The sequence below is a fragment of the Squalius cephalus genome (assembly GCF_949319135.1).
Source record: "Squalius cephalus genome assembly, chromosome: 1".
In the NCBI taxonomy this organism is placed as follows: domain Eukaryota; kingdom Metazoa; phylum Chordata; class Actinopteri; order Cypriniformes; family Leuciscidae; genus Squalius; species Squalius cephalus.
Window position 1 is genome coordinate 2,466,929 of NC_137122.1, and position 22,632 is coordinate 2,489,560.

A 22,632-nucleotide genomic window follows, 5' to 3' on the forward strand; every position below is an offset into this window, starting at 1 on the left:
TCACTAAAATAAAGGTAAGATGAATTCATTCATCTAAAACTATTGGTTTTAGCAAGCTTTTTATATTATATTCTTTTATTCAGCTAAAACTATTGGTTTTAGTAAGCTTTTAAAAGAACAGAATATTTTTCAACCTTAGTTTAATTGTTTTAGATTTTATATTATACAATTTTAAAAAACAACTTTAGCATGATGATTATTATATAAATTATATAATATAAAGGATATTAAGGATAGAATGTTTTATGTAATTTTTATCTAAAACTAAAACAATTGGTTTTAGTAAGCCTTTTTAAATGCTTTTAAAGGTATATGTTTTTCAACTTTAGTTTAATTGTTTTTGTGGACATCAATGGTATGGACATTGATGTGTTAATTTTAACTCAGTCATTTTTTATTCATCTAAAACTAAAATAATTGGTTTCAATGTATATTTTATTTTAAAGGATGTGAAGTTTTTCTGTGACATACGCTTCTCACTTTCACTGCGGAGGGGGCGCAGGCACAAGCCTTATAACCACACACGCACACACATATAACTGGGACAAAGTTCAAACAACCCTTAAAAACTATCCTAAAATCAAAACTATCCTTCAAAATTATGATTTAGTCCTACATAGGTCATAGTTCAAAACGAACTGTCAAAAAACATGATCGATAGACTAGCAGGGTCAATAGGTTAACCCCATAACCCCTTTCGGGAAGTTCAACCCATCAATCATAGGGTCACCGGAAGTTCAACCTGTCAAAAGGTCAAAGGTCAAAGTCGTAAATCATTTTGACACTATGTCCCTCATATATACTACTGTTGATAAAGGAGTCTGGATCTGATATATTTCTCAAGGCTGGAGAGAGTAAAGCAGAACATTATAATCCATGTGTAGAAACTCCCTGAAGACAGTTAATATCTGCTTTACAGACGCTCATGTGCAAATGCAGGCTTATTTTACCAAACTGATGCTAATAATTACTTTACAATACTTTTAAAATCTGTTTTATAACTCAGGAGTCATGGATAGTGGAAACGTTTTCAGTAACGAACCAATTTTATCACTAATAATTTCAAGAGTTTACTTCTAGAGTTTAATGACATGCTGGAAACTGCTAAAATAAAGAAGTGAAACTAGCAGTAATGCTAAGAATAGCCTGTAAGGGTGGATTTCCGGCTGGGGTTCAGTCTGCAAGACTGCCGAATGACTAAAGAAACGTTGTCAGCAAGATGGTAGGAAACTGCACATTTCTTGTTTATTCCACCCACTGCCACTGATACCAGCGACGGAAATAAGCGCAGTTACAACAGCTTAATATGTGGGAGAGCGTTGCTGTAAAGCAGGGCTATTCACTTAGCTTCATTCGAGGGCCGGATTATTAAATCGAAATGTTGAGGAGGGCCGGTGGGTTTTGCTGATTTATTGAAACATTATTTATTACTTATTGAAACATAACAGTATCAATAAATAAGCTAAAGTAAACCTAAAGAAATATTGTATATACTTGGAAATGCGGTACCCAACATTATGCAGATTTATGAGTCTTTAATAAATAACTTATTTACAGCTATGTACAAAAATATGAATTACACAAGATCATAGCTATTGGTAAGAAGTATTTTATTTATAATTATTATAGGTTTAAATGAAATATTCTGACAGTGAGACTTGATAACCACAGGTAAAACCATGCATGGCTACTCATTCACTACCACTGTATAACAAAATGCCTAAACACAGGTAAAAACTATACACAAAATGAATTGTATATTCCTCTACCCACCTGATTAATCTACTGCAATATAAATTACTATAAGATAGTATTCAATTTAAATATTCCACATTGCTACCCAAACCATAGTAAATTACTACAGTACATTCCTGGTAAATGTTTGTAAAGGTGGTGATTAGGGGATTTAAAGTCTTCTAACTTCATTCATGGCACAATGTTTCTGCTGTTTACCTCATCAGTTGTGTTGGGAATGTTGAGGCCGCTCGGGTAGAATGGTATTAAAGGCAGCACTGAAATCTACAAACAACATCCTTACATAGGAGCCAAGAAAGTCGAGATGGTCCAGAGCATAATGCAGGCCTAAGTTGACTGCATCATCAACTGAGCGGTTTGCCCTGTAAGCACACTGCAGTGGGTCAAGATGGGGAGCTGTGATGGGTTTGAGATGGAACAGAACCAACCGCTCAAGACATTTCATGACCACTGATGTAAGGGCCACCGGTCTGACTAGCGCAGTGCTTCAGGGTGGCAGGCGAAATTCCATCGGGCCACCTGCTTTCCTTACATTCTGCCGGCTAAATAGCCGGTACACATCCTTCTCCTCAATATTAAAGGGGACTTGATCTTGAGGGGCAATGTTCTCCTCCTCCCTGAGTGGGACTGATGATTATGAGCCAGATTCCATCTGGAAGGGCAAGGGCAAGGGGAAGGGGGAGGGGGAGGGCAGGGAGATCTCTCAAATCTGGTATAAAATACATTGAACTCATTGGCCAGTTTAGCAGATGGAGTGACTACTTGTATTTTATTTTTATAGCCTGTTAAGTTCTTCAGTGACCTCCAGGCTGAAGAGGAGTCATTAGTGCCAAATTGTTCCTCCATCCTCACCTTGTAGACAGCTTTTGCTTTCCTAATGGCTTTATTTAACTTTTGTCTGGCAAGCCTGTATTCATCTCCATTTCCTTCCCTGTAGGCCTGCTCTTTGGTCTTCCTGAGCAGCCTGAGGGATTTTGTGAACCAGGAATTGTTGTTATTATATTTCACCACAGTTTTGGTGGGAATACAGGTATGCTCACAAAAGGAAATATATGAACACACAGTGTCTGTATATGAGTCACAAGAGGCACGCATGGACCTACCAAAACCTGGTTCAGTGACCATGGTATTACTGTGTAATTACTGTGTGATTTCATGTAATACTCTAATTTTCTGAGATTTTGATTTTGTGGTTTTCACAAGCTGTAAGCCATAATCATCAAAATTATAACAAATAAAGGCTTGAGATATCTCACTTTGCTTGTAATGAGTCTATATAATATACAAGTTTCACTTTTTTAATGGAATTACTGAAATAAATCAACTTTTTGATGATATTCTAATTTTATGACCAGCACCTGTATACTGAACTGCTTTGGCTAGTTTTAGTTTTAGTTTGTAGGTTGGGACTATCTGAATTAAACAATGATCAGAGTTTGTGAAGGGGGCATGGGGAAGTAAATGATATGCTGCTTGTTGGACAGAATAAAAATGATCCAGTATATTTCCTCCACGAGTCGGACAGCTGACTAGTTGTTTGTATTTGGGCAGATCAAAATCCTGCTTTGCAAAACATTCCTCAAAAGATTTTTAAAAAATACTCTAGAAGACTAAACAAAAACGTAAGTCTGTTACAAAACATAAAACAATGAAACACAGTCTCCCTTTCATTGCAAAAAGGACAATTCTCACTTACATTTGGGTTCAAAATTGCCACAAAAGAGTTAGCTGCTATAGCCCCATGGAGTATCCTCCATTGAAGATCACTAACTCTTTCAGGTAACGGAGGTTTGTACAGGATCCTCCACACTGGGCTTGTTTTTTCAGTGATCTCCAATGTGTCTCTCCATCAGTAACGTGCGGTGAAATCTTGTCATGGGTAGGCTGTGACCTATCAATGTGGCATATATGTTTATATATTCATTCAGTTAATGTAGCAACCCAAGTTCATATCAGGCATCATCACATCGCTGCCTGCATACAGCAAAGTCAGTCATATGTGAGGCTAATGCACAATCAAATCTAAAAATCAAATTAATGGACACATCTATCTTATGACCTAATTGTACTCACCAAGTAAAATTCTTTCCTGTACATTCAGAGCCCCCTGCAGTTTATCTAAAAAACGTTTAATGTATCGTGCAGACTTTGCCTTTAAAAAGGCTGAAACTGCTCCTACATCGTTAAAATCAGGACATGCCTTATTTTTAATGTGTTTCAACTGTAGAGATCCACTTCTGTACATCAAATCCTTAAGACCTGGTATTTCGTTACCAGATACATCGAGACCTGCTCCACACACAATGGGCTCTTCGAGTAACCAGTACAGGGAAATTAATGGTTCCATCCATTGAGGCTTAAACAGACTCCATATTTTAAAAAGACTTCGATAGAAAGCAGGAACTCCTCTAAAATATGCATGAGTCCATTAAAAACAAAACATTGTCCAGGCCAAGTCCACTTATTCTGCATAAAATGCATTGAGCCACTGGTCTCCATACCAGTCTTTCAGATCCTAGAATAAACTTCTGCAAAAACTGAAGATGATAAGCAGCACATCTACTTATAAAAGTACATATTCTTGTGTGATATTACAAAAACTGTTGTCTTTTTTTATCCATGGCCATTAGTGATCGATAATGATAATAATACAGTGTCTTTGATTGTGTTATCAGTATGCTCACAGTATATTTTGTTTTGTTTTTTACAGATGTGACAATGAACTTGTCCAAGCACCTGTCCCGAAGAGAGCCAAGGCTAACCAGCAGGCAAGCAACAGGCAGTCCACTCTGGCATGGAAAACAGAGACTGATGTTGACATGGTTCCACAGACTGTGCGATTCCGTCCTGCACGAGAAACTGGACCGCGACTGAGCCCTGTAGACTCACATTCGCCCATGAGTGTATATAAACAATTTTTTTTTTCAGAAAGTGCTGTCTCAACTCTGTGCCACAACACAGGAATTTACTGTGAGATACCTGCCTTTACTTTTGTTTATCGCTCACAATTGCTTTGTTTATAGCAGACTGATTAATTTATTTTGCTCACATTTGATTTGCTTAGAGCAAATTTAGAACATTTAGTTCCTCCACATAGAGGAATTACAATAAAACAGATTGAAAAACAAAACCTTTGAATCTCCTCTTCTTTGTTCAGGCACTTGATGGCCCATAAGCCACTGGAAGAGTGTATGTCACACCCCTGGTCTGAATCTCATTAATATTGATGGGCCTATACCCCTCCCATGCATAAACCTCTTCTGACAAAAAAACTGTTTTAGAAAGTTCAAATCAATGTACTGTTTTACGAGAACGATAAGGCAGGATGATTTTCACATCATTTTGAAGCCAGAACTCGAAGCTACAAAATTCATTAGTCAAAAGTCTTATTGACACATATTTAGTATGTGTTTTGTGGTCTTATTTCTGCAACTTTCATTTAAATTTTTTCCAATAACCACGCATAAACATTATTTTCTTAAAAATTCAAACATATACATGCATGTTGATCAGATATGTTGGTAGCCCTGTTTGTGCTATATAGAGTGAATTTACACATTTGCCATTAACATGTTTATAAATAACTGAAATAAGCACAAATGTCAGAGCATGTCAGAACACCTCCAGGGCCCAGAAAACACCTCAGACTCCAGAGGGTTAAAAGACAACTGAGGAAGCAACCATTTCCATTTTTTCAAACGTCCAGTTACTTTATCTGCCATTCCTTCCCAGTTCTTCTGCATGAAAGCTTCATTGCCTAAGAAAACACCAAGATATTTTAACCCATCTTTTTTCCATAATAAGCCTCCTGGTAGAATGGGATTTCCTCCTTCCCATTTTCCAATCAATAAAGCATCACTTTTTCCCCAATTTGCTGATGAAATATCCTTAAAATCATTAACAATTATTTGCAACGTTTCAACATCATCACTATAATTTATAAAAGCAATAATATCATCAGCATATGCAGATAAATGGAAAGCATTATTACACTGTGGCAATGTTAAACCCTTTAACTTGTTTCGTAACATGGACAACAGTGGTTCTATAGCCAGCACATATAATAGCCCAGACATGGCACATCCTTGTCGAACCCCTCTCTGTTCACCAAAGGGAGCACACAAACTACCATTCATTTTAATCACACTCTCAATTTCACAATACATTGTTTTGATCATATCAATAAAACGTGAATTAAAACCAAAGGCTTCTAAAGTATGCCACAAATAAAGGTGTTCAACCCGATCAAATGCCTTCTCTTGGTCTAGAGAAATAAGGCCAATATTTATACCAAACAGCTATATTATCAAAATTCGATCTATTTGGTACACAATATGTTTGATCGTAGTGTATCACCTTCCCTATTATTTTACTCAATCTTGTAGCTAATGTTTTAGACAGGATTTTACACTCTGAGCACAGCAGAGAAACAGGCCTCCAGGTTTTTTATGTTTTTTGGGCAATAAAGTGATAACTGCTGTGGTAGATTTTTCCCTAAACCTAACTATCTGGGGCGTATCCAAATCGACACCCAATTGATCTTATTACCTGAGGCGTCTCCAAATCGACACCAATACCTTTATACTCAAGCTCTTGCGTCTTCAGTCGACAACTGGCCGAGTTTTACTGTAACTAACTTGCTTCCTTAAACTAGCTTCCTTCCTAAACTAGCTTCCTGCGCAGGAATAAATCGACAAACAGACTCAAGCAAATGTCCTTTAAATGCTTTAATCACGGCCAGGAGATCTTCCCGAGCAGTTCTCAGGGAATCTCTCCCGAGAAGCAAAGGCCGGAGGATCTCAGACAAATTCCATTGAGAATCCCACCAGAAAACACGGATACAACAGTTTTTATAGAATCGACTAACATGTCACCTTCAATATGATTGGTTCAAAAGCCCCAACCTCCAACCTACAAACTCTGACTACTTATCACAAGGTTTGAGAACTAGTAATCTGTCTAGTTTCACTTCCCTAATTATTATTTACACACACACACACACACACACACACACACACACACACACACACACACACACACACACACACACACACACACACACACACACACACACAAGTCACAAGTTTTCCCCAAATACTTTGGACACATTTAAAAGCATATGAATGTCATTCCTGCAAGACAAACAAATGTTAGTTAATTAATTAAAATCCTTCACACTGTCCTTCTGCAACTAAGGGGAAGAAACCCATTAATAAGGCTTTCATCACTCACTCTTCAGAAAACAAAGATATCTTCTCTTAAAACGGGCCAGAAAGTTTTATAGAATTCAATGGGTAACCCATCAATCCTGGGAGATTTCCCATTCTCCATGCCCATCATTGCTGTATAAAGTTCTTGTTCTCTCAGAGGTTGTTGCAAACTTTCATTTCTCTCTTCATCGAGTTTTGGCAGACCTTCAAAAAAACTACTAATATTCATCTTTTCATTTATCAGATCAGCTGTATATAATGTTGTATAAAACTGTACAGAAACTTCTCTTATCTCAGAAGATTTAGTTAATTCCTGTCCTGTATCAGAGACCAAGGAATGAATTATTCTGCTTTGACTATTTTTTTTCTCCATACTGAAGAAAAATGTGGAAGGCGCATCCATTTGTGTGATATTCTGGAAACGTGAGCAACCAGCGCTCCCTGTGCCTTAATGTCCAACAGGTTTGCCAATAAAGTTTTCTTCGATGTCAGAGCTTCAATGTGTTCTTTTTTGCCTGTAGATGCAGACAAACTGTACAAATCAACTATCTCAGTCTCTAACGTATTCAATGATCGAGTTATTTCTTTTGTAACATTAAGAGTGTATTGCTGGCAGAAGTTTTTGATTTGTATTTTCCCACAATCCCACCACTGTTGTAGAGAGCTACTGTATATAAATACTTTTGTTGTTTAAAAACTTCCTAGAAAAAAAGTAAAAGAATCTTTCAAATGTTTGTCATCAAGCAAAGATGTATTAAAATGCCAATAGGCACTGCTTGACTTCACACAACTTACTAATACAGAACAAAGAACCGCACTGTGATCTGAAAATCCTACAGGATTAATTTGACAAGATTTAAAAATATTGAACTGGTGCTTAAAGCTGTAAGACCGATCAAGACGTGCCAAAGACAATGAATTATCTTTACAATGAACCCATGTGTATTGCCTTATTTTTTATGCATTATTCTCCATATATCACAGAGATCAAAAGTTTGAACGAGTTGCTTAATAACTCTTTGAGATGCAACATTAAATGATTTTGATCTACTTTATCATTCTCGGTACAGTTAAAATCTGCCCCTAAAACTAAGAAATCATCTGTATAGGCTTTTCAAAGTAGTGTTGACTAAATTTAAGAACAAAACTCTTTCCACTCCACTATTAGGAGCATAGATATTTAAAAAAAAAACTTTTTTTTTTTTTTTTTTCAAATTTAACAATAACTTTTAAAAAACGACCTTTTACAATTTCAACAGATTCATACGATACTGGAGTCATATTTTTAGAAAATAAAATTGCAACACTTCCACTTACAGAGGATTTTGTAACTAAGAAAAAGTTGACCTTCCCACTCTCTTTTCCAGTCTACCTCATTTCTTTGATCACTATGCGTTTCTTCTAAGTACATGACATCAACAGACTTCTGATTTATATATTTATATATTCATACAACATCATCCTTTTACGAACATCTCTAGCTGCATTTAAATTGAGAGTTCTGACTCATAGTTTTATTTAGGTTCAACAAGAAACTCAGATGGGAAAAGACAGAGATTATGCATATGGTAAAAAAAAAAAAAAAAAAAAAAAAAAAAAAAACTTAGGGATTTAAACCATGGCATTCTTATCATCTCTAGGATTTTTTTTTTTTTTTTACTTGTTTACAAATTTCCATAAACGGTACACTTCCAGATCTGCGAAAGCCCCTTCTTTTATCAAATATCTGGTGTCCTTCACAAATTGTGCACTATTAGGAAAATAAGCCTCAATTTGCACGCCTTTTAACCCTTTCATTTCCTGAAGAAAAACACTAATGTCTCCAGCTTTGTACAAAACATTTAGGCCTGCTTCATTTTGAGAACAAGCAGAAAACTCTGAACACACAGAAACGCAAGAGTCAGAATCATCATCGTCAGAAGCTATGATTTCATCTTCAGCAGCGTCTTTTATTTAGATTTGTTTACTGACTTTATCGTTTTGACTCTTTCTTCTTTTAATTGGTGTTTTGAAGGTTCAACTTACATGTCCAATCCACAGTCATTCGATCTCAGATCTTCCTTTACAAGTTCTCTGTCTTGTTCTACAAGCACAGAAGATAATGTACTCCATACTTCGGATGAGACGTTAAACCGAGGTCCTGACTCTCTGTGGTCATTAAAAATCACGACGCCCGCGCCTCCGCGCTGTTCACTCGAGCTTCTCGATCGGTGTATTCGCGGGATTCACCACAGCTGCACTAGTTTCGGACGCGCTAGATTCATCAACAGCGCCCCCCTCTTTACCTGCATCAATCTGCTCTGTGTTCGTGTTCATTTTATCAGGGCAATTACGACTAAGATGTACGATTTACGAACAACCAAAACATTTCATCGTTGTATCAGATGATGTGAAGACAGCATAATCAAAGCCTTCTATTTTAAATTTAAAAACCAGGTTCATCCTCGCCATTCTTCAGAATCATAAACGCCTGTCTCCTAAAAGACATGAGATGTTTCACAAAAGGTGATTTACATCCAAGCAGAATTTTTATTGATGTTGGTCTCGGGTCGGGTCGGTTTCGGGCTGATAAATTGCAGACGTTGTCGGGCTGGGGCCGAGTTAGGGCTTGAACACCACGGGCCAGGGCTGGGTTAGGGCTTGAGAAAACTGCGCGAGTTTGAATGGAGTTTGTCTGTGTGAGTGTGAGTGTTGAGAATGTTGTACAGAATCACCCCTTCATTTGTGTGTATGTATAATATGCATTGTGTAGGACCTAGTGATTTTTATTTTTTTATTTTTTTGACAAAAAAATAAAAATGCTCTGAATTACAGTTTTTCCCATTCATTCCTATGGGTGCCCATTTCTGTCCACAGAGGCGAGATTAAGGAGTTTTTTCACCCACTTAACATTGTAGAATCGAGTCAATATTTCTTGTGTGTGTTCAGGTGGCAAACTTTGTAAAAGTAGCCAAGTCTTGTACCGCTCAGATTAAGGAAAGTCTTTTTTTTTAAATAAATAAAAATTATTTTGCCCACATTTGTCCCCAATACGGTTTTAATTGGACATCTCAGTGAAACTTAAGGTGTGTGAAAACCCCGTACACGTCCATACACTCGAGATGCACAGAGATGATCAGTTATAGGACATTTCTGATTACACACACTATATGTGTTCAGAGATTTCCAGTATACCAGCAATTGCTGATGTTGTAATGTTTAAATCCTGGTAAGCATGAGGCCAAGAAAGTTCTCAATTCTTAAAGATTCATTAAAATCTTAAAGCAATCCAACAGTGCCAGATGTTACATAATGGTCAGCATGTACAACACACTTCAACTCTTACTCTACACCTTTTATAGGTGACAACATGTGGACTACAGCGCCATCTCCTGACTAATACACAAACACTACATTCCCCCATTACTTAAAGGATTAGTTCACATCAAAATGAAAATATCCTGATAATTTACTCACCCCAATGCCATCCAAGATGTTCATGTCTTTCTTTCTTCAGTGGAAAATAAATTACGTTTTTTGAGGAAAACATTTCAGGATTTTTCTCCACACAATGGACTTCAGCGGTCACCAAATTGTTGAAGTCCAAATCAATGCAGTTTCAAAGGGCTCTGAAGTGCTTCAAAGGGCTCTGCACGATCCCAGCTGAGGAATAGGGTCTTATCTAGGCAAGGCAAGTTTATTTATATAGCACATTTCATACACAATGGCAATTCAAAGTGCTTTACATAGAAGAACTTAAAATAATAAAAATAAATAATAATAATTAAAACAGTTTAGAAAAATGAAAAATAAAATACAGTACAGTACAAACAGTCGGACAAACATTGGCACAGTGCTCATTCAGTAAATGCATAGCTAAACAGAAGTGTTTTGAGTCTGGATTTGAAAGTGACTACTTTTATGAGCACATCTGATCTCCTCTGGAAGCTGGTTTCAGCTGCGGCTGGCATAATAGCTAAAAGCAGACTCACCATGCTTAGAGTGAACCCTTGGTATTTCTAGCTGAAAAGACTTGAGGACTGGTGTGATGTGTTCATATTTTCTGGTTCTGCTCAGCGTTCTGTATGAGCTGCAACTGTCTTATGGTCTTTTTGGGAAGGCCAGTGAGGAGTCCATAACAATAATCCACCCTGCTGGTGATGAAAGCATGCACAAGTTTCTCTAAGTCTTGTCTGGAAACAAAGCATCTAATTCGTGCACTATTTTTCAGATGATAGTATGCTGATTTAGTTATTGCTTTGACATGACTACTGAAACTAAGGTCTGACTCTAGTGTCACACCAAGATTCCTGACTTGATTTTTAGTTGTTTGACCCCTAGAGTGAAGGTATGCGTTCACCTTGAGAACTTCATCTTTGTTTCCAAACGCAATGACTTCAGTTTTGTCTTTGTTTAACTGAAGAAAGTTTTGACACATCCAACTGTTGACTTCATCAATGCATTGGCACAGGGAGTCAATGGGGCTGTAATCGATAGGCGATAGGGCTAAGTAGAGCTGTGTGTCGTCTGCATAGCTGTGGTAAGAGATTTGGTTCTTTCTCATTATTTGGCTCAGGCTTTGGTGGTAATGGTGCCTATCTTTTTTTGGTTGGTATCTGGGGGCTTGCAGCAAAAGAGTGGGATAGTCTGGTTCCAGCATACACCAGTTCTTCCATTTTCTGTGAGAAGCACAGAAGTGGCGATGCTGGAGAGAGGGATAGCGTGTCTGGTGAAAGGGGCTGTTGCTCTGGTGTTATCGGAGGCTGTGATATGCTGTCCTGGCTTCCCTGGCTGTTTTCCAGGAAGTCGTCCTTGGGTGCTGAATCTTGGAGCAGTTCTGATATGTCTGTCTGTGGTGAGCTCTGTGGGCAGGGCTCAGCTGAGATTGTGTCCGTGAGCAGAGGTTGTTGTGGCGGAGTGGTGTTAGCATTGTCCTTGTGTGATATGTCAACATGTCCATTTTGCTGCTGAAGTGAAGTCCCGTGGTCATTCATACTGTGTCCAGGTGAGTGTGTGCCGTTCAGATTGAGTGGATTGGCACACACTGCAGAAGGATGATTTACAAAAAAAGACACCCCTTAAATCCCATTCCATTCCAAGATGGCTGCCGAAGGCAGAGGTGGTTTGTTGGGCTCCACTCAAGCCTTTTGTATTTTATTACTTTTATTATTGTTGTTCTGTGTTTGGAGTACCAAGTTTTCATCTTATGAGGGTATCTCAGATGGCTTATTCTATGGTAAACAAACTAAGCTCTATATGTTTGGGTATGGACACAACACTTTGTATTCCATCTGGTCATCATTCTGGTGGAAGAGCAACAGGAGCAAGGGCAACAAGGGCAACAAGGCAACATCTCAGCAGGGCAAAGCACAATCATCCAAAATACTACTGATGCTTATGCTTCTAGCTGGGGATATACACCTAAATCCTGGCCCAAGCTCGCTGGAGAAGCAGGCTAGCTCTGTGGAGCAGGTGGGGCTAGGTGCTGGTGGATACGTGGAGGCACCGCCCCTGCACGTACTGGAGCCCCGCGGAGCAGAGCCCCGGCCCGATCAGCTGTTGGCTCTGAGCCAGGAACTACAGGAGCAGCGTCAAGCCGAGGAGCGCACCGCTATTGATCTTAGCCGCCTGTTCACAACGGATCGCAGCCTGACCGGTGAGTCATTCTCTTTGATAGACTCATGCGCGGGTGCTGAGATTATGCAGACCGCGCCGATTACTGTTTTACGCAAAACCGCGCGGGATGACTCGCAATCGGTAAACAGTGGGGCAGCGCGGCGTGCTAATGGAGGGGCGTGTAAGACGCTACAAATGCGCTACAATATGGCCAGTCTTGCTACGCAAAAGCAAAAAGAACATCTTTTCTTTCAAACGGTCAACCATGCCCGAGTGCTCTGGGAACCTGTGAGCAAACCAAAAGGAATACTAGGAGGACAATTAAACATCCGCAGTCTAATCTCCAAAAGGGATCAGATCTCAGCGCTTCTCTTGGACTCCAACTTGGACTATATTTGTTTGACGGAAAGCTGGTTGCACAATAATATTTCAACAAATATGATCAACGTTTCTGGATATCAATGCTACAGAAAGGACAGAAACTCTGGGAAGGGGGGAGGCGTGCTAATCTACATCAAAGATATATTTAATTGTCACGTAGTAGAACTTAACACCCCCCTTGAATGCCTTGCTCTTAATGTAACTCTATCAACATCCATGAGCTTTAATATTGTAGTCCTCTATAACCCACCTTTTCATAATATGTCTTTTTATGATGAGTTGAGTAAGGTAGCAAAACAGCTTGAGGTTCATAGAGAGACAATATGGTATGGTGACTTTAATATCAATTGGTCTGATAAGGTCTGTAGACTAAAATTAAAAACTATAATGACTAAATTTGATTATGAACAAATGATTAAAGGGTCTACGAGGATTACTCGGCATACAAAAACGCTCATTGACATGGCTTTTACTAACAGACCAGAGCGTATTACTAGGACATATAATCTGATAACGGGACTCTCAGACCACAACATGACCCTGACAGTTAGAAAACTCACTAAAAAGAGACTGCAATATTTTGGTAAACCTGATAATAATAATAATAATATAAGATTAGTTATCCCGAAATCCAAAACTGTGCAGTTTGAAAGGGAACTAAAGAACTGTAATTGGGAACAAATTATGGCCATGGAGGATGTGGATGAATGTTGCAATTCTATGACAGCAGTTATCTCGGGGTTAATAGAAAAATTTAGAAAGCAAAAGAAATACAAACAAAATAATAATACCCTTCCGTGGCTAAATAATGATATGAAAAAGCTAATGAAGATGAGAGATATGGCCCTAAAGAAATCTTTAAGCTCAAAGCTTAATATTGATATCTTAACTTATAAAAGTTTAAGAAATAAAGTGGTCCAAGAATTACGAAAAGCGAAAGCATCTTATTATACTAAACTTATAGGAAATGCAAAGGGAAATAATAATTCTCTCGGGAAATACTTAAATAACTTGACTAATAAAACAATTAAAGACAAAGGAATTCGGGGACTTACTATAGATGGCAAAAATATGAATGACACTGCCATAATGGCAAACGAATTTAACTCATATTTTGTACAATCAGTAGAGGATTTGTGTAAAGATTTTTCGACAACTGAAAACTTAAATTGTTCAGCACCTTCTGCCTCTGCAGATTGTTTTTACATCGAAACAGTTGATGAAACAAAAGTGGCATCAATCATTGCAAAATTAGTTAATTCTAAATCAAATGACATTTTTAATATTGATTGTTGCTTTCTTAAAAAATACAGTAGTGTCCTGAGCAGACCACTGACACACCTAGTTAATCTGTCAATAAGAACGTGTAAATTTCCTTCAGATTGGAAAAAGGCAGTCATCATACCAATATTCAAAGCAGGAAGCCTGGACAGTATGTGTAATTATCGGCCCATATCCATTTTGCCTATCCTATCAAAAGTACTTGAGAAAGTAGTAGCTACACAATTGATTGACCATTTGGAAACCAATCAGCTCCTCCACCCACAGCAGTTTGGTTTTAGACCGGGTCATTCAACCGAAATTGCAAACTGCTGTTTGATTGAAAATCTAAAACAGTCCATGGACAGGAGTCAGGTGGTAGGAGCGGTGTTTTTAGATCTAAAAAAGGCCTTCGAAACGGTCAGTCATAGCCTACTACTATCCAAGATGACATCCTTTAACTTTTCTGCTGAGACAGTTAGCTGGTTCACATCTTATCTTCAAGACCGACATCAGTGTGTTAAAGTTGGTCAGGATAAGTCATCATTCTTACGCACTCAAAGGGGCATACCACAGGGCTCTATACTGGGACCCTTGATGTTTAGTCTTTTTATAAATGATTTGCCACAAATCTGTCCAGATGTAAATTGCCAACTTTATGCGGACGATGCTGTTTTTTATGCACCCGCTAAGTCACCGGAACAGTCAGCGGAGGTTTTGACCACTTGTATGGCTGAGGTCAGTCAATGGCTCATTCAAAATCAGTTGGTGCTAAATTCAACTAAAACTGTAGCAATGTGTTTTTCAATTAAAAGACAAAAAGTGGAACAAAATTTTCAGATTAATTTGCAAAACACAACTATAAAATTGGTAACAGATTTTAAATACCTTGGATTGATCCTTGACCCCCAATTAAAATTTGACAAACATCTTAAGAAAATCTCAAAAACTATACAAAGCAACCTAAACTGTTTCAAATTAATTAGACAATACATTCCAAACCAGGCCGCCCTCCTGTACATGCATGCTATGATATTTTCTCATATATCATACTGCATGACAGCATGGGCACAGGCCACGCTCTCAGCAACTAAACACATCAGGTCATTATACAATCAAACTATAAAGATTATGGACAAGAAGCCAATCCGCTACCATCACTGCAATATTCTCCAGAAATATAAATTGTTAAGCTTTGAAAGCTTTAGTGATTTATGCTTTCTCAAACTAACTTTCAAATGTCTCAGTAATATAGCACCTGAGCCACTCAGTTCATTTATGCAGAGACAAAACATCAACAGAGTCACCAGAGGTTCTATCAATAACAACTGTATAGTTCCATACCGTAAGACTTCATTTGGTCAGTCTGCTTTTTCATATAAAAGTGCAAAGTTGTGGAACTCATTACCCATTGAATATAAAACAATGACTGAGCTTAAAATGTTCACATCTCGTGTTAAGTCTTGGATGAAATCGAAACAGGAATGTACCCATTTGTAAATAGCTAGTTTGTGTATGTAAGTGATTTGTATGGTATGTCTATAGATACATTTTTATGATGAAATAGAAAATGTTGTAGTGTAAAGGCCCAACCATGGACTGGAGTTGTAAATTAGCATTAGCTATAAACTCTTTTTGCATAGCATCAGTTACAAACTTGTTTTGTACTATGTTTAATTGCAATGTCCATGTCAAATAAATGAATAAATAAAATAAATAAATGATTGAGGGAGAAGTAGACATTGTCCTTTAACACTATTGAACCAAGTTTGTTTGGGTGATGGCCATCCTGATGAAACAGTTGTCTCTGACTCCAGAAAAGATTGAAATTGTCAATGAAGTTCACTCCTTTTATATTGAAGGTACTGGCCCATTCAGTCTGTGTTCGATCACATTCATCACATTTGGGGATTCCTCATTTACATTCATTAGCACTTCAAATCTGTTCTCAAGATGTATAGGCGGTGGTAGGAGACCAGTGTTTGCAATCCTTGTCAGAGCTGTATCTGGGGTAGAGGATGCTACTGCGGCAATATGTGTTGCTCGTGACAATCTGATGTCTCGAGTGCCTTTGGGTCTCGCTCCCTGTTTGTGCCATCGATCAGTAAGTCTATCGGCTTGTTTCTTTACCTGTCGAGGAGCACTAGTTTCATGGGACTCACGGCTATATGCTGAGGGTGTTCATGACGAAGCTCTGTTGTGTGCTCCGTCTGGTTTGGTGGTCCCGTAAGTAACTTTGATTCAAGAACTGCAATCCTTTGTAAAAGTCTGTGGCAGTTATCCTTGAGGCAGTTGTGTTTTCCTTTCCCGGTATGTAAGCTGATCGGGTAAAAGAATTCTCAGTTTTTGTAGTAATCCAAACTTTGTCTTATGAGCACTGTGCTGATTTGCTGAAGTTAAAATTAGGTGATAAAAGGAAATAAAAATAGGAGATAAAATGTAAAAGCGATAGAGCAAAGCGCGGAGCAGTAAGCAAGAGCGTCCGAACAGTAGCGGAGCAGGAAGCAGGAGTGAAAAACAGAGTAAACTAGAATGTTATTTGGCCCTAAACAGAGACTACACAACCGCAGAATACCTGAGTGCAGTGAAAGACTGCACACTCAGAAGAAGAATGACGAGGTACAGACTGAGCAACCACAGCCTGACTGTGGAGACGGGCAGATACAGACAAAGCTGTTTGTGTGTGTGTGTGTGTGTGTGTGTGTGTGTGTGTGTGTGTGTGTGTGTGTGTGTGTGATACCGTACTGTGACCAGGGAGAGGTGGAGACAGAGCAACACTTTCTCACCAGCTGTCCCAACTATGAGGACATTAGAGGGACTTTCTACACACAATTTGAAATACTTTGCCCTAACTTCCTAAAATTGAACAACAAAACACAATTTCAACACCTATTAGGTGAAAAAAGAGATTGTATCACACTAGCGGCAAGATACATCGATGCCTGTCACAAAAAGAGAGAGTTGACGACCAATCAGTGATGCGCTCACACACACACATGCTCGTACACAAAACAAACACACAAACACTTACACACTGAATTCTAAGTTGTTCACAGAATTTTTAAATGTTCATAAACTGTTTTACTATTTTTATTTATTATTTTTATTTAATTGAATTATTATTATTATTTTCTGTACTAAATGTTCAAAATCATTTTATATGTCGTTTTCATGCTTTGGCAAATGTATTTTTGTCATGCCAATAAAGCTTTATTGAATTGAATTGAATTGAATTGAATTGAATTGAGAGAGAGAGAGTGTGTGTGTATAGAGAGAGAGAGAGAGAGAGAGAGAGAGAGAGAGAGAGAGAGCCCCAAGAAAGGGACCCAGAGAAGAGAGACAAAGCAACAGTTGCAATCTTATTATATCTTTGTCCTGACCATGTGACTTTAACTCAAATGAGAGACGTTCAAGCTGACCAATCAGATAATTACATCTCCCCCCACCGCACTAAAGGTGTGAGAGTTCATCGACCCCGAAGTACACACATCTCTGCCTACAGGCCTTGATCACTATCAGCCCCTCTGTGCACTGAATATCCGATTCAATCCCTCCGCAGAAGTAGCAGTGCTTCGCCTTCTGAGAATATAGTTCCCAGTGTGTGTACGGTTAGAAGAGGATGTGTCTCATGTGACCTTGTTATTTCAACACGCTGTGATGAGTTTTTTTATTAATATATATATATATTGTTACGTCCCACATAAATCTAGGGGTAAATGGGGACGCAACAAAAGTAAAACCAAATTTTAAAGAGCGTTAGTCTAAGTCCTGCCACAGCACCACAAACCACAAGTATCCAGAAAAGGATTTTATTTCACAGCTCGTGGAACAAATATGAAAAAAAAGCACAAAAGGAAGCAATAGTTTCAGGAGAGGATAAGGCCAAAATAATAAACAAAAGACAAATATAACTGAAATATTTACCTCTAACTAGACTAACAAAGAAAAGAAAAGAAAAATAACAGAGTTATACCCTAACTCCCTTACTAGCCCCAAAACAGGAGAAAACAGGTTAAAACAAAATGGCATCCACCTCCCTACAGCTTCCAAATAAAACCAATAAACCCAAAACACAAATGAGCAAACATTAAGATAGCTGCTAAAGAGGATGTTAATAATAGCAGCTATTAATCAAGCAACATAAACTCAAAAGATAAAGAATATATCTCTTTAACTAACATAACAAAAAGTAAGTGTTTGAAAAAGTGTCACAATGAAACAATAACAAGAAAAACTACAATACCAAAAAAAGAATAATCAGCAGCCCAATAACCACCAATTGTAGCTGCAACAACAGGCTGGGCAGGAGGAAGACAACGCTCTGGAGAAAGCTCTTGGGGGAACGTTTTCTCGCTGTCTGATAGCTGGAGCTCTGCTTTTATGCTGGCTCACTCTTAATTGGTAAGCAGTTACAGCTGGGAGCGATCAGCTACCTGCCAGGCAGATTCAGTAGAAGGAGCAAAAAAAAAAGAAAAAAAGACAAGACACATTAGAAGTACATATAAATCAATAAATCACTTCGTCTCTGGACGTAACAATATATATATTAGGTTTTATTTTTATTTAACATTTTTTTTTTTTTTTTTTTAATTTAAAAAGTTCTTTGAAACGTTGTTCTTCAGTAAAGTTACTTGACATCAAGAAAAGGTTGGCCGTAAATCTTTATTTACTGCTGGATCACATTTGGCTATATAATATTCTCCACTGCATCCATATGCCTCTCTGTAATGGACAGTCTGTATTAATATTTGTGGCCATAATTGTCGGTGGTGGTAGTTATGTTTGAGGCCTATAATAAAATTGAACCTCTTAGTAGCGTGTGTGTGCATGTGTGTGTGTGTTTTTGCGCGTGTAGCAGAGAGAGCTTACAGTGATATTGATGTTGGTCTCGGAATGGGGCCGGGTTAGGGCTTGAGAAAACTGTGGATTGAGTGTGTGTGTGTGTGTGTGTGTGTGTGTGTGTGTGTGTGTGTGTGTGTGTGTGTGTGTGTGTATGTGTGTGTGTGTGTGTGTGTGTGTGTGTGACGATGGGTCCTGTCTCGACTCTTTGACTCGTTCAGAATCGCCTTTGACGGCTTCAGAGTGGCTGGCTACGGGCATGCACAAACATGTCCTTAAAACAACCCTTAACGTTCGTTTTTAAAACTGTGTAACTCACCGAGTGGTTAGTGGTGTTCGTTGATGATTAAAAACAAATATATCGGCGCAATGTATGATTTCAATCCGTGTTATTTGCTATAGTGGAACTATTTTTTCAGATACCTCACAACTGCGTATAAACTTCCGCTCGATATTTGAGTCTGAAGCGTCTTTTCCGTTTCCGGTAGCGCAGTAATATCAACGAGCAAAGAGTCCTCCAACAGAAATCAATGGGATTTTACAAAATGGCAAATAAAACACGACAGAAACTGTATTTTGCTACGCTTCTTGTTTTGGAACATCAACATCATTATATAAATATATAAATCATGAAGGTTGAAGATGGCGCCGGTGTGTGCCGGGTAGAGGATGCTACTGCGGCAATATGTGATGCTCGTGACAATCTGATGTCTCGAGTGCCTTTGGAACTCGCTCCCTGTTTGTGCCATCGATTAGTAAGTCGATCGGCTTGTTTCTCTACTTGTCGAGGAGCACTAATTTCATGGGACTCACCGGCTATATGCTGAGGGTGTTCATGACGAAGCTCTGTTGTGTGCTCCGTCTGGTTTGGTGGTCCCGTAAGTAACTTTGTTTCAAGAACTGCAATCCTTTGTAAAAGTCTGTGGCAGTTAGTGCAGCAAGTAGTTCCAGAAGAGGCATTTTCTCTTATCCTTGAGGCAGTTGTGTTTTCCTTTCCCGGTATGTAAGCTGATCGGTGTAACTCACCGAGTGGTTAGTGGTGTTCGTTGATGATTAAAAACAAATATATCGGCGCAATGTATGATTTCAATCCGTGTTATTTGCTATAGTGGAACTATTTTTTCAGATACCTCACAACTGCGTATAAACTTCCACTCGATATTTGAGTCTGAAGCGTCTTTTCCGTTTCCGGTAGCGCAGTAATATCAACGAGCAAAGAGTCCTCCAACAGAAATCAATGGGATTTTACAAAATGGCAAATAAAACACGACAGAAACTGTATTTTGCTACGCTACTTGTTTTGGAACATCAACATCATTATATAAATATATAAATCATGAAGGTTGAAGATGGCGCCGGTGTGTGCCATGCCATGCCAAAGCTTCTCGGAACTTATAACACCTCTCATGATTCAATGAGAACTTCTAATTAGGAGATACGGCCACTTCCGGTTAAGAATAAGAGTGTCAATATCTCATGACCCACACATAACAGAGACATCAGAGTAGACTCCTTGGAAAGGTGAGAACCAAGGAGGTTTCCAAGGAGTCTACTCTGATGTCTCTGTTATGTGTGGGTCATGAGATATTGACACTAACTCTATATTCTATAATTCTAATTCAGCCAGATATCAGTATCTCCAAACCACTCAAAGCCAGGACCAGACCCCACCAAAACCACTAAAACATAACCCAAAACCACTCAAAACCAGGACCAGACCCCCCCCGAAACCACTAAAACCTAACCCAAACCAAACCACTCAAAACCAAGACCACACCATTCCAAAACCACTAAAACCTAACCCAAACCACCCAAAACCAGGACCAGACCCCTCCAAAACCACTAAAACCTAACCCAAACCACTCAAAACCAGGACCAGACCCCTCCAAAAGCACTAAAACCTAACCCAAACCACCCAAAACCAGGACCAGATCCCTCCAAAACCACTAAAACCTAACCCAAACCACCCAAAACCAGGACCAGATCCCTCCAAAACCACTAAAACCTAACCCAAACCACTCAAAACCAGGACCAGACCCCTCCAAAACCACTCAAACCTAACCCAAAACACTCAAAACCAGGACCAGATCCCTCCAAAACCACTAAAACCTAACCCAAACCAGGACCAGACCCCTCCAAAACCACACAAACCTAGAATTTCAGGGTCCTACAACATTCCATCTCCTTACGGGCGTTGCATTTGGATGGCTATAACAGGGTCATTTAGAAAATGAACTCGAAAGCCTTTAAATCCTAAACAAAAACTCACAACTTCACGAAAATTGGTGAGCAATATGTGAAATAACATTGTAAACAAGCATGCACAATTTTAAGGAGATCAGACCATAACTGTTAAAAAGCTTTGAAAACCATATATTTCCTGTTAAATTGGCTGGAAATGGTCTTTTCCATGTATGATGTCAGTGGTTAAATGGTTGCCAAATAAAACTTAAAGGGTACATAACATGCACAGTTTCACCTAATCTCATGTTAATCTTGAGTACCTATAGAGTAGTAGTGCATCCTTAATATCTCCAAAAAGTGTTTAGTTTTATTATATTTATAAAAGAAAAATACAGCTTTCCGATTCTCTCCGGAAAAAGCCAAGCTCCTGGAGGCGGAGCTATAACGTTAGAGTCAAGCGGTAGCTTTCCAGCAAAAGACAGAAATCCGATCCAGTTGTACTTACATGAATGGGGTCTTTTATCACTGGGACCGCACCACGTTTTAATAGCAAACGAGTTGCAAATCCAGCGTCGAGGCCTTGTTAATAAAACTTTCATCACTGAAATGACCAGAACACATAACCGCACTTCCTACATTCCGTTGCTGCCCCGGAAAAACAAACTGCATCCACTGTTCTTGTAACACTGGGTTCTTTGGAAAGCTGAACACGGTAAGCTTTCCCTCACATCCAAATACACACTTTTTTGGAGACATTCTTGAACAAATCCTATGCAGCGCTGGCTGGCGATGATTTCCTGTTGAAGCGCGTTGATGTGCGCGGTCTCGCTCTCCTCTGGTCGACGTGTGCGCGGGCGCGCTTTTCCGAGAGAAATGCTCAAATAAGGAGTTCCACTCTGATCTACGTCATTAGATCCACGATCGAAAAAAAGCAGCCGAAACTTGTACCAACCCGGAAGTAAGATTTTCGGCACAGAAATTCTCCGTTATTCGTCCAAAATATATTTTTTAAACTTTGCCCATGTTTAGCATGAGAATCCATCTCTTTAACAGTGTAAACAACTCTGAATACATGAAACACCATTGTACCCCCCCCTTTAATGTCTTTTATGCATTTGTGCTTAAAGGTCTTAAAGGAGAAGTTCACTTTTAAAATGAAAATTCTGTCATCATTTACTCACCCTCATGTTGTTTCAAACCTGTATGAATTTCTTTCTTCTGCTGAACAGAAAAGAAGATATTTAGAAGATTATCAGTAACCAGACAGTTTTTGGGTCCCATTGACTTCCATAGTAGGAAAAATATATACTATGGAAGTCATTGGGACCCAAAAACTGTCTGGTTACTGATAATCTTCTAAATATGTTCTATTCTGTTCAGCAGAAAAAAGAAATTCATACAGGTTTGA

The 22,632-nt window shown here is 38.7% G+C and overlaps 1 protein-coding gene; it reads left to right on the top strand.

The window, feature by feature from the left end:
* Nucleotides 1-22,632, top strand: part of LOC307169706 (extracellular superoxide dismutase [Cu-Zn]-like) — a 128,613-nt gene that overhangs the window by 100,874 nt on the left and 5,107 nt on the right.